The following is a 12,539-nucleotide window of genomic DNA, read 5'->3' on the forward strand; positions in this document are numbered from 1 at the left end:
TAAGATTAAAATGTCAGAGAAAAAGTGGGGACAACTCCAAAACAAATACTTTAATGATATAAAAGGTAATGAGAGGACACCTACTCCAACTGCCCTCCTGATAAAGTTCAAGCTGCATCACATGAACTCCGGGACTTTTCTGGTCTGGTCTCTACCTACCGCTCTAGCCCAGTGTAGATTTCTCACTAATTATCTTTCAGGTTTCAGCTTGAACATTATTTTCCGCCATCTACTTCCATGACTTGGCAAAGAATGAATCAAGTGTTCCCTTTTTGGTCCCTGCAGCATTCTATGCATTGTATTGTCTAGTCTCTTAAAGCTTTCACCTCTGTTGTGGACATTTTTCTTCACTGCCAGCTTCTAGTCATCTCTCTCAGTAACTAAGTTTCTCTCTGGATGACTTCTCCTTCTCTTACACTAAGCCCAGGTGCTTCTGATGGCACTGACTTGACCCCATCCCTGAGGTCCCACACATGACCTAGGCAAAGCTGCTTGATACGAGTCACTCTCCACACCCCAGTGATTGGTTCAGGGATTGGCATGTGCCCAAGGAGAGCTAATGTGACACAGTGAAACTTGGCCTGGGGAGCCTGAATGAAAACTCAAACCAGAAGTCATCTTACAACAACAGGGGTCTGCAGAGTGGACCAAAAATGAAGTAGAACCAAGAAATGGAGGGACAGGGAAAACCATCTGAAGCCCTGGATCAAACTGGAAACCAATCTCATCCCTGGATTATCTCATTAGTAATAAATTCCTTGGTTTTCCTCACATTGTTTTAAGCTGAATTTTCTGTCACTTCTAGAAAATGACTGCAACTTCTTAACAGCTCCTGAAGGTTGTTTCTTAAGGGAAGAAACTGTGTCTTAATGCTACTGTATTCCCAGGGCTCCATTCCTGGAGCACAGCAGCATTCAATAAACACACAGGGAGGAAAAAGGAATAAATAATAGGACAAAGTTCTTTTAAATCCTAAAGTAACAACTGCTTCCAGGTATGGATATTCTACTCGCAAAAGATCGCTGAGTTGACTGATGGCAGAATCTGGATTCAAATCTAGGCTGACCTGGGCCCAAATCCTTGGTTTGCTCACCTATAAAATGGCAATGCTTTGTGGTTTGATATTAAAATGGTGATGATACCTGCTTTTATTGCCAGAACCAAGGAGTGTGCCAAAGAGAAGAAGGTTCCTGCTTTGCCAAAAACTCTCAAGAAAAAGCAAAGAAATTTTGCAGAGCTGAAAATCAAGCACCTGAGAAAGAAGTTTGCCCAAAAGATGCTTGTAAAGGAAAGGAGAAAGCTTATCTGTGAAAAACTGAAGCACTATCACAAGGAATATAGGCAGATGAACAGAATGGAGATTCAAATGGCCAGAATGGCAAGAAAAGCTGGCAACCTCTATATACCTGCAGAATCCAAACAGGCATTTATCATCAGGATCAGAATTACCAATGGTGTGCACCCAAAGGTCTGAAAAGTACTATTGCAGCTTCTTCACCTTTGTCGGATCTTCAGTGGAACTTTTGTGAAGCTCAACAAGCCTTCAATTAACATACTGAGGCTTGTAGAGCCACATATTGCATGAGGGTGCCCAAACCTCAAGTCAGTAAATGAACTAATTGACAACAGTGGTTATGGTAAAGTCAATAAACTAATCGCTTTAACAGATGACACTGCTCGATCTCTTGGCAAATATGGCATCATCTGCTTGGAGGATCTGATTCATGAGATCTATACTGTTGGAAAACACTTCAAAGAAGCAAATAACTTCCTGTGGCCCTCCAAATTATCCTCTCCATAAGAAGGAATGAAGAAAAGACCACTCATTTTGTAGAAGGTGGAGATGCTGGCAACAGAGAAGACCAGATCAACAGGCCTATTATGGGAATGAACTAAGGTGTCTACCATGATTATTTTTGTAATCTAATCCATTAGTAAACAGTAACTGTTTTCAAATTGAAAAAAATAAAATGATTATAACAGCACATATCAAATACTTATTCTCTGTTAGAACTGATTATTTCACACCTTTTCTCCTGTAGCCTCACTGTTCTTCAGAAACTTTATGGATTATAAAAACCATGAACTCTCTAAACTCTAAAAGAAAGGCATCATGGACATGAGCAATTACTCTGATTTCCGCAAATAAAATTGTTTCATTTAGCTTCCAATTGCCTCTGCTAATGAGAGAACATAAAATTGTGGATAATCAAAAGTCATAGATATGTGTTTGGAGACCTTGTTGTATGATGAGTTAAGCAGTAAATTTTCCTTGCTGATTTCATTTTGCCTCCAGTGGCAAAAAAAAAAAATGAGTTTGGATTGTCTGAGCATATGTTAACTGGGTGATAAAAAAGATAATTATTGTGCTGGACATGAACAGAAATCATTTTATTTTTCATTTTATTTTAGATTCAGAGGGGATGTGCAGGTTTTTACATGGGAATATTGCATGATGCTGAGATTTAGAATCTAGAGATCCCATCACCCAAGTAGCAAACACAGGTAGTCTTTTGGAATCCCCAGTGTCTATTATTTCCATCTTTGTATCCATGTATACCCAATGTTTAGCTCCCACTTATAAGTAAGAACATACAGTATCTGGTTTTCTAGAAACCATTTTTAAATGTCCTTAAAATTTACTTCATGTAATCTACAAAGCAGATAACCCACAAGCAGATAATTGAGGGGTGAATGTCAACCGAATATAAGAAAACTTTTGTTCTATTGCATTATTATGATTTTAAACAGAGCATTATAATTTTTTATTTTCCAATAATTAAAAGCAATCTCATCTATTTTAGTTGGTGGAATTCTCATTAAGTGTAAAATTTTATATCACTTGAATATTCTCATGTTTCAATTGCCATCTTAAAATAGCACAAATCATGACTGAAACATTATTCATTCTATTCATAAGTTAATGCTGCTTAGATGCTGTTAGTAAAATGTATTAAACATTCTTTATGCATTTTCTCATCCCTTACATTCTTAGCTATGCAGGGGTTAAAGGTCATGCAGAATACTTAAAGGTATTGTTTGGGTATTTTCAGGGGGAAAAAAAAGGTTACCTAAGCTGAATGAAGTAACCAACTTTTACAAGGCTCTTCTCATCCTCTCATTACAACTGGTGGTTGTACACATTGAAATATTGTGTATGGGGCAGTTTTCCAAGTTGTATGAAAAGCCTTGAAATATTTAGCATTTTACTCTATTACAATTTGAGAAATTATATTAAAAAATAAACAAAAAGATATACGTCATTGCAGCACTATTTATTACAGGGGGAAAATTCTAAATTTCTAATAATAACGGCATATCTGTGACTTTAAAAATAATATTTCAAAGATTATTTCATAGCCAAACAAGCTAATTATAATATAAGTATTTTTAAGTCTTAAAAAAGGCAGGGAATTATCCCAGATACCTATATGAGTGTGTATGCGAGTTGGGGGAACTCTGGAAGAAAATCTGCCAGTGATTATTGGGGTTATGGCATATAGATGATTTTTACTTCTCATTTTCAACCTGCTAAATCATCATGAGTTTCTGTAATAAATCTGTATAACTTTTATGAGAATAAATTCTGTTTTCATAACTAGATCCTAGTTCCCAGAGCAGGCAGATTAGGTAAACAGCCCTCTTTACAAGATGGTTTCTAAAAAGAGGCTTGAACACAGAAGCACGTTCTACCACTGCTGTTTCTAGTTAGCTAGTTCTTTATTACAGTTGTATTTCACAGCTTGTTCTATAATACAGAAATTCTCTAGCAAGGTTGGATACCTCCTTACTATTTAGTAAGAGGATTTACTTTCCTGGGGTGGGGGGTAAAAAGTGTATCTTCATTCTACCTTCCACCTTCTCCTTTTACATCCTTGGCTTTTAACTCCACTGTAGGTTCTATGCTCCTTGTCTGGAAGCAGGAAGACCTATTAGGAGGCTGTTGCAATAGTCTGAGCAAGAAATAATGAGCCAGAACAAAGGCAGTGGCTGTGTGTGTGTGTGTGTGTGTGTGTGTGTGTCTGTGTGTGTAGCTGAGTGGGAAATTCAGTAAGTCTGAGGCTGACAGGGAACACAGGAGAGGGGATCTCTCCCCACTGCTGTGCTGATTACAGCTATACCCAGCTCCATAAGCTTGCAGCCACCAACTCTCATAAAATCAACCAATCAGACCTAAAAGAGACAGAGCACTGTAACCACAACTATCCTGGCCATCAGCATAGAAGCTTTCCAAAAGACCCTCCCCAAATACATATGTTCTGTAGGGTCTTAGCTCACCCGAACTTAACCTTTGCTTCATTTTAATAGTAAAAATCACAGCCCAGGGAGAAGATTTAAGATGCTAATGAGACATGGGACATATAAAGAAGCATGACAAGAGGCTGCACAGGTGCAGCCAATAGACCACTGCAAACATACAATAATGTTACCTGGAAGAGAGCTTAGAAAGAATACAAGTTCAAGCTAACCCACTTTCAGGGAGCCAACAGCAGATCTCTTTCTGCTGTAGTTTCCCTTTCTGCTCCAGGTGAAAGCCGCAATAAACTGCCTTGCTGAAGCCCATCTTAGACTCTCCATCAGTTTCTATTTTCTGAGGGTAGAGAACCCACTGGCCAGTCACAAGTCCCCACAGCCCATGTGTATTCTCTGCCTAGAATAAATCTCCTTCACCTCTGCTTGACCAGATCCTTCTATCCTTCAAGTTCCCATTCAAACATCTCCTTCTCCATAAAACCCTTCTATACCCACAGCTGGAAGTAATTTTCCCTCCTTTGATTTTTATGTTTTCACCTTTTTCATGTATGTACATATTTTTTTATTTTGAAACAATCAAAGTTGCAATACAGACAACTTTTTTAAACCACTTGAGAGTAAATTGCCAGCCTAATGCTCCATCACAGCTGAATACTTGTATTTCCTGCAAAGAAATGAGACATTCTTTACATAACTACAGTATAAACTTCAAAATCAGAAAATTAATATTGAAATATTAATGCCATCTATTCCTCAGTCCAGTAATGTTTTTTATAGCAAAAGGATCCTGTTCAGAATCAAGTGTGGCATTTAATTATCATCTCTTTAATCTCATTCAATCTGGAATGGGGTCTGTCTTAAATTTCATGACCTTGACAATTTAGAAAATACAGACTAACAGAGTACTCATCAATTTGGGTTTTCTAGTGTCTCCTCATGACTAGATCCAGTTTATGCACCTTCAGTAGAAATATCACAGAAGTGATGATTTGTTCTTATTAAATGGTGCATGATTGCAATTTGTTCTATTATTAGTTATGGTCACTTTGATTGCTTGATTAAGATAATTTCTTCCAGTCTTCTCAACTTTGAAGTTATTCTTTTCCCCTGTGTAATTAATGATATTTTGTAGAGATATATTTTGAAACTTTTAACTTATTCATTCACTTATCTTTTGTCAGTATGAACTCACTGTTTATTTTATTCTATAAGCTCTAATCCATTACTATCATTATTTATTTTGAACCTGAAATTGACAAGATTTGGCCAGTGGAAACCCCTTCAAAGTGGTTCCTGTGTACTTTGATACATCCTCACCATTCTTTGAGTATTTCTTTGCTTTGTGTTACAAGATGTTCCAAGATCATTCGCATTTTCTCTTCCCCCAACCTGGACTCATCCATAGTTCTACAAGGACTCCTGGTTCCCTTAAGAATGGTATTTAGAAACCAAGGTCTGAGTCCTAGGAGTTTTTATCGCATTTGGGGTGGTATTGCTCCGAAGACTGCTCAGTGAACAGAGCTTAAAATCATGGGAATGTGTGTAAGTGCACACATGTATAAATCCACAGGTTTACATCGATAGTTATTATCTACCTGTAGATACTGAAAATCATGAGTTCACACTTAAAGGTTCCAACTCCATTGAGTTTATTCCAGCTTTCTCCCTTTCCATATTTGCAATTCCTATTTCCAATAGTGAAAAACCTGGCTCCCACTATCCTTAACATAGTTACTTACTTAAACACTTCCATATATGTCTCCCATCTTTGGAACTATCAACTTCCCACATAAATATCCTCCTTATTCCATTCACGTCATGATTGCACATGGATATCTTCTCCTCTCTGTTCAGTCTCTGAAGCCCATGTCAAGTCACTGTCCCCTACCCATCCATCTATATATTCTCCTAAGCCTGTGCATTCCCTGAAAATTCCATGCCAGGCCACCCACCCCCTGTGATATCCTTGTCACCCTGCTTGGGCCCTATTACCCCACTTTGGACTATCCTATATGTATACCCTCCTCACTCTACCAGGATGCCCGTACATGGACATCCTCTCACTCTGATTACAAATAATAAAATTTTTTAGTTAAAGAAAAAAGAGATACTGGTAGGATTTTTAGTTTCAGAACATCCTTATACCTTAAGGTCCTTGGCCAAACCTTAATTTATTAGCATACATGATACACACTCATGGAAAAGTGATTCCTTTCCTTCTTTTCTGCCTGTCAGACCAGACCAGTCATCAATATAATCATTGTTTAAGGGAGAAAGTGTATTAGTTTTTTATTAAATCTCACTTTCTCTCTTTCTCTCTCTCTCTCTCTCTCTGAGACACACACACACACACACATACACACACACACTCTCCCATTCCTTTACCATGAAAGCTTATTTCACTGTTGCTCAATCCTCTGTGGATCAAAATTGGCAAAGGATACTAAAAGTACTAATATTTTTCATGGGAAACACCGCCTATTTTATTCTGTTGCTGGAAAGATTCTTCCACAAGACTGATGACAGAAACAAAGGAAATACAAGGAAGAGGTTGTGGAAAACAGGAGGGAGAGGGGTGAGTAAATAAGAAAAAGAAAAGGTGGGAATGACGAAAGTAGCAAGAAGGGAAATGGAAAGAGGTGATCTGGGAGAGAAAAACCACAGGTGGGATGCTAAATGGGAGAAATGTGAAAAGAAAGTAGTGGGAGTGGCATTCAGGAGAGTCTGACTTAGCCACCAAATCCCATGGCAAAGAGTGCCAACTTCATTATCAGCCCCAAAGCAGTGCTACTGTCAAAAAAAAAAAAAAGTTACCTACTCCAAAATCACTGACATGTCTAAGCAAGTAATGGAGAAACTGTTAGTTCATACACTTTTTGAGAACCAAACTTCTGAATTTTTGTCTACATACTTGCTTCCTGACATCTTTAAAGAATTGCTGTTTGGAGCATCAGTTTTGGACACCACACATCAACATCTCTAAGATGGTGAAAGAGTTCTTGGTTGATCAAAACTTTGTTGAATAAAAATATTGATATGTCTATAAATGGAACGCCTGCACCATTAGCATCACATCTGATTTTGCTGCTTTTATAAAGAAAGAAACTACACATTTCATCACGTCAATGTGTCTGACTCAATCCCCTACCAACGATCCAGAAAAATGTCTTGTCTAATGCTAGGATCTTGTCAAATCCAGGTTATGAAATCATTGCCTTTTTATCACTTTGAATTCAAAAACATACCTTAATATGAAGTTATTCTCTTCGTATTCTTCATTATAGACCTAAGTTTGCTGGATTTCCAAAAAGTAGTTTTTGAAACACAATAAAACTTAAGGGAAAATTTTTGCTCCTTTTACAGAAAAAGAATATCCATTCTTAGAACAATTTTTTTAAGATGCTGTATTAACTACCTTTATTGTGATACTTTTTAATACTGTATCAAAACCTCGGTAAGGTGCCAATTTCTTTTTTTCCCTCTCAACTTTTATTAAAGGTGTAGGGTATACATCTGCAGGTTTGTTACATGGGTATGTTACACTCAGGGAGTAAGCTTAGTACCCAATAGGTAGTTTTTCAGCCCGTGCCCCCTTCCTCCTCTCCCTCCTCTGGTAGTTCACAGTGTCTGTTGTTCCCACGTTTGTGTCCGTGGGTACTCAGTGTTTAGCTTCCACTTATAAGTGAGAACATATGGATTTGGTTTTATGTTCCTGCATTAATTTGCTTAGGATTATGGCCCCCAGCTCCATCCATGTTGCTGCTAAGGACATTATTTCATTCTTTTTATGGTTGCATAGTATTCCCTGTATATGTAACACATTTTCTTTACCCAATTCACAATTGATGGGCACCTAAGGATGATTCCATGTCTTTGTTATTGTGAATAGCGAGGAAATGAACATATGAGTGCATGCATCTTTTTGGTATAATGATCTATTTTCCTCTGGTTTTATACCTAATAATGGGATTGCTAGGTCGAATGGTAGCTCTAAGTTCTTTGAGAAATCTCCAAACTACCTTCCACAGTGGCTGAACTAATTTACATTCCCACCAACAGTGTGTAAGCGTTCCCTTTTCTCCACAGCCTCACACAGCATATGTTGTTTTTTGACTTCTTAATATAATAGCCATTCTGAATGAATGGCTGAAATGGTATCTCAGAATGGTGAGATGGTATCATATTGTGATTATAATTTCGATTTGAATTTCTCTGATGATTAGTGATGTGGAGCATTTTTTCCTATGTTTGTTGGCTGCTTGTATCTCTCCCTTTAAGAAGTGTCTGTTAATATCCTTTGCCCATTTTTTAATGGGGTTATTTGTTTTTTGCTTCTTGATTTGCTTAAATTCCTTTGTCAGATGCGTAATTTGCAAATATTTTTCCCATTCTGTAGGTTGACTGTTTACTCTGTTGATAGTGTCTTTTACTCACAGAACGATTTGATGAATATTTATTCCATGATTAGTTTAATTAGCAGATCTTTTTTGCTGAAGTAAATCATTCTATATGCTTCCTACAGATGTTATTATAGATGCTACTGAAAATATCAGTAGGGGACATTAGTTACTTTCCCAACATTCATTTCACTTTATTCCTTCCTAATGAAATCCTGATTTTAGTTTGTACATTATTTCCCCCACTCACCAAATTACTGAGGAAAACAAATCTCATTGCCAAATTGTCCCTCCTTAGTTGAAACCGGTCAGCACATGACATTGTTCTGGCTACTGTTGTAGGTACAGGAGAAATTACATGGCCTGCATTGGTCCAATCATAGTTAGGGGAAGAACTCTCTTTTACAATGTTAAGAACATATGTTACATCAGATTCTCCTGGTAGGTAACTTGTAACCATAGGAGAACCAGTCTGAATTCCAGGCTAACAGAGCAGAAATATGGAAAGAATTTATGTCTTGATAACATTATGGATCACTGAGTCACCACCCTAACCAAAGCTGACTCTACTGCTGGACTCTGTTATGTGAGATAATAAATTTCTTTACTGTATAATTCATCATTGACTTGGGCTTTTGTACTTGCAGCCAGAAATATCCTAAGTGATCAAATCAAGTCCAACCTCCTGTCTGAAAACTGAAATTGCAGGCAGACATGCACACCAACTTTGAGGTGCTGGTGAAAGTGTTTCTGCAGGTTAGGCCTTCACAGCTTCCCTGCAGAAAGAAATCTGAAAATAACTGAAAACACTGAATAGTTCCCATGCAGGTTTCTTCTGCTCAGACAATTTTAAAGCTTAAACATGACCTCATAATCCTTTCTTTCCTGGCATACAGAGAATTGGTAACGCCAGCTTTGCAAGGTAACCTCATTGATTTGAAGAAAAAGGAAATGATGCTACACAAATTAAACCCAAGAGAGTCTTGGAGAATTCTGATGTTCTTTGACAGCAATGTACCTTTGAATCACAGGTTTTAGTACCAGCTGCCATCAAAATAAAAATGTCAAAATCAATTGAGTGTCCAAGATAATTTTCACATTGCTATGTCAGTCTCTTTTTCAAGTTTAACATCAGATGGCTTAATTTGTACAGAGTTAATGTTTACTCTTAGGATTTTATTTTGATTCTTTTGCACAGTTTAGATTCATCTTGATTATTTCCTGAAAATCACCACTAAATTTACATGGCTTTTTCCATGAAGAAAATATTCTCTGAACAAAATCAACTTCCAGTTCAATAGGAGAAACCATAATCATATGAAAATTTGTTGTGTATGTGTATATACTTTTCTGAAAAGGGGAATTATATTTTCATCTGATTCACAAAGGAGTCCATGACTCAAAAACTATTTCTGAAGGCCAAATAGTAACTATAGATGGTCAGAGAAATTACCATGAAAGAGGAAAAGAGAAGAAATGAAATAAGATGTATTTTTTAAGTTTTGGCCTGGTTAAGAGGACAGATATAAGGTGACTGCCTCTTGGATATGGCAAAGTGGTGGTATATATATTTGAGTCTATTACAGTATAGTTGGGAAACATAACAAGCAAATAAGAAGTCCCTGGAGACTTTAAGACATGTAATGACAATATATTGCTGTGTGGGTACAAATTAGGTGCATGCCTGGATCAATCAAAGTACTTGTAGGAAACTTAAGACACAATCCAAAAAAAAGGTAATTGAAGAGATTTTAATGAAAGTACTACTTACAAAAGAGTAAAAGATGGGATTAAGGGAAGCCACAGGGATGGTGAAAGAGCCTAGGATTGACAACAGGAGAAGCCATTACCGCTTCTATGCCGAAGCTAGCCTATTGAGACTCACGGTGGTAGAAGGATGCCTGACAGGAGCTGTGATCATAGGTGGAAGGTTATAGAAACGGTCCACCTGCAGCACCACAGGAAAGGAGCCCTGGAAATAAATACCCCATTCTCACTCTCTCCCCGTCATCTGACCTCCTGCCAAAGCCTCTCAGTGACCAAATCCAAACAAGAGCTGAGGGGGTGGAAGCTGGATTATCTTATCTGACAAGATCAGTCCTTTAGAATCAAAACAGGGTCGGCCGGGCGCGGTGGCTGACGCCCGTAATCCCAGCACTTTAGGAGGCCAAGGCGGGCAGATCATGAGGTCATGAGATCGAGACCATCCTGGCTAACACGGTGAAACCCCGTCTCTACTAACAATAGAAAAAAATAGCCGGGCGTGGTGGCGGTCGCCTGTAGTCCCAGCTACTCGGGAGGCTGAAGCAGGAGAATGGCGTGAACCCGGGAGGCGGAGCTTGCAGTGAGCCAAGATCGAGCCACTGCACTCCAGCCTGGGCAACAGAGTGAGACTCCATCTCAAAAAAAAAAAAGAGAAAGAAACAAAAAAGAGAAGAATCAAAACAGGGTCATGGATGAAGAGGGACGTGACAAGGCAAACAGGTGCCACCCAACTCAGACACTGCCCATATAACAACAGTACAGGAGGGACTCTCAATAAGAAATAGAGATATTTAGTTCCACAGTAGCTCTGATACACATTTTTGGCAAAGATGTATATTTCAGAATCCTTTCCATTTAGTTAATGCTAGTTTTTAGTCATCATACTCTATGTTGACAACTTTATGGATATAAGCAAATACTTATTTTATAATCATTAACTTTCTGATAGTAAAGCTAATTTTTCCCCTCAGGCAAAAATATTCTTCTAGTTTCATAGCTTTGGCAGTACTTTATTCCTGTTAAAGAGTAAAGTGTTTATGTAAACTGGAAACAATTGTTTTGATTCCATCTCCAAATTATACTAATTCCTATGAGATTCACAGTTCCCTTTTGAGTTGTTATGAACCTAAACTGTGTCCAGGAGTATGTGTGGGTGGTGTGTATAATGTACTGAACTGATCAATTGACAGTCTGTGTATACATGCACCTGGAAGGCCACCACTAGCTCATGTCTGTGTCTTTTCAGGGATAGATTGCATAGGTTGTCTGGTGCAGTGGAAAGAGTTCTGCAGACACTGGTCATGATCTGTCTTTTCACTAAGAAGCTGTAGATCTCTTGGCAAGTCCCTCACCCCTCCAACTACTCTTCAAAGGAGTAATGGGTTGAGGCAATAGAGGCTCAGATATTCACCGACTTTAAGTTCTGTGGTTCCCATGCCTGTGCCTGATCAGCATAGCTAATCGGAACATCCACTTTGCTGCTTACTGACTGCTGTGGTTTGAAAAGAGCTTTGTTTTAAACTTATATAGAGAGTGTTAACTACTCTACTTCAAATTAAATATTAGATAAGGAAAGCAACAGATGACATTAAAATACAACAAATCCTCAGTGACTTTCTGTGAGTCTAAGAGTTACAGCCTCACATGAACCTTAGGATTTCCATGAATTGCATAAATTATGCTTACCATTTCGCAGGTAAATATTTACATGTCCAAGTAAAGACTCCACAAAGCTGTGAGAAAGGAAGAAGATAATTCATGCCCTAGAATAGATCTGTACATTGTAATTCGGCTCCGCTGGAGAAATTCTATTTAATATCATCTTCAATGTCCTGGAATGGAGGAAGGAGCTATGGAGCCACTGCTGAGGCCAAGGTATTTCATGCCAGCAGTCACATGGGTATTTGTACAACATTCTTGCATCATACAAATAAATAATTAGCTATGTATTTAATACCTACTGCACACTGTGTATTACATATATTGTTTAATTCTCATAACTGTCCTTTGATATTATCTCCAATTTACTGGTCTCAAAGAAATCAGGTAAATTAACCAAAGACACTACCTAGGAAGGGAAAGAGTCAGGATTTCAACCTAAGATTCTAAAGCTGATGCCTCTAT

The 12,539-nt window shown here is 38.0% G+C and overlaps 1 protein-coding gene and 1 pseudogene across 1 annotated transcript in view; both read left to right on the plus strand.

Moving 5' to 3' along the window:
• HTR1E (5-hydroxytryptamine receptor 1E) overlaps window positions 1–12,539 on the plus strand; it is an 87,419-nt gene that overhangs the window by 32,044 nt on the left and 42,836 nt on the right. The window lies entirely within an intron of this gene.
• Window positions 1,083–1,896, plus strand: LOC103890947 (large ribosomal subunit protein uL30-like; annotated as a pseudogene).

This window comes from Pongo abelii, chromosome 5 (assembly GCF_028885655.2).
Source record: "Pongo abelii isolate AG06213 chromosome 5, NHGRI_mPonAbe1-v2.0_pri, whole genome shotgun sequence".
NCBI lineage: Eukaryota > Metazoa > Chordata > Mammalia > Primates > Hominidae > Pongo > Pongo abelii.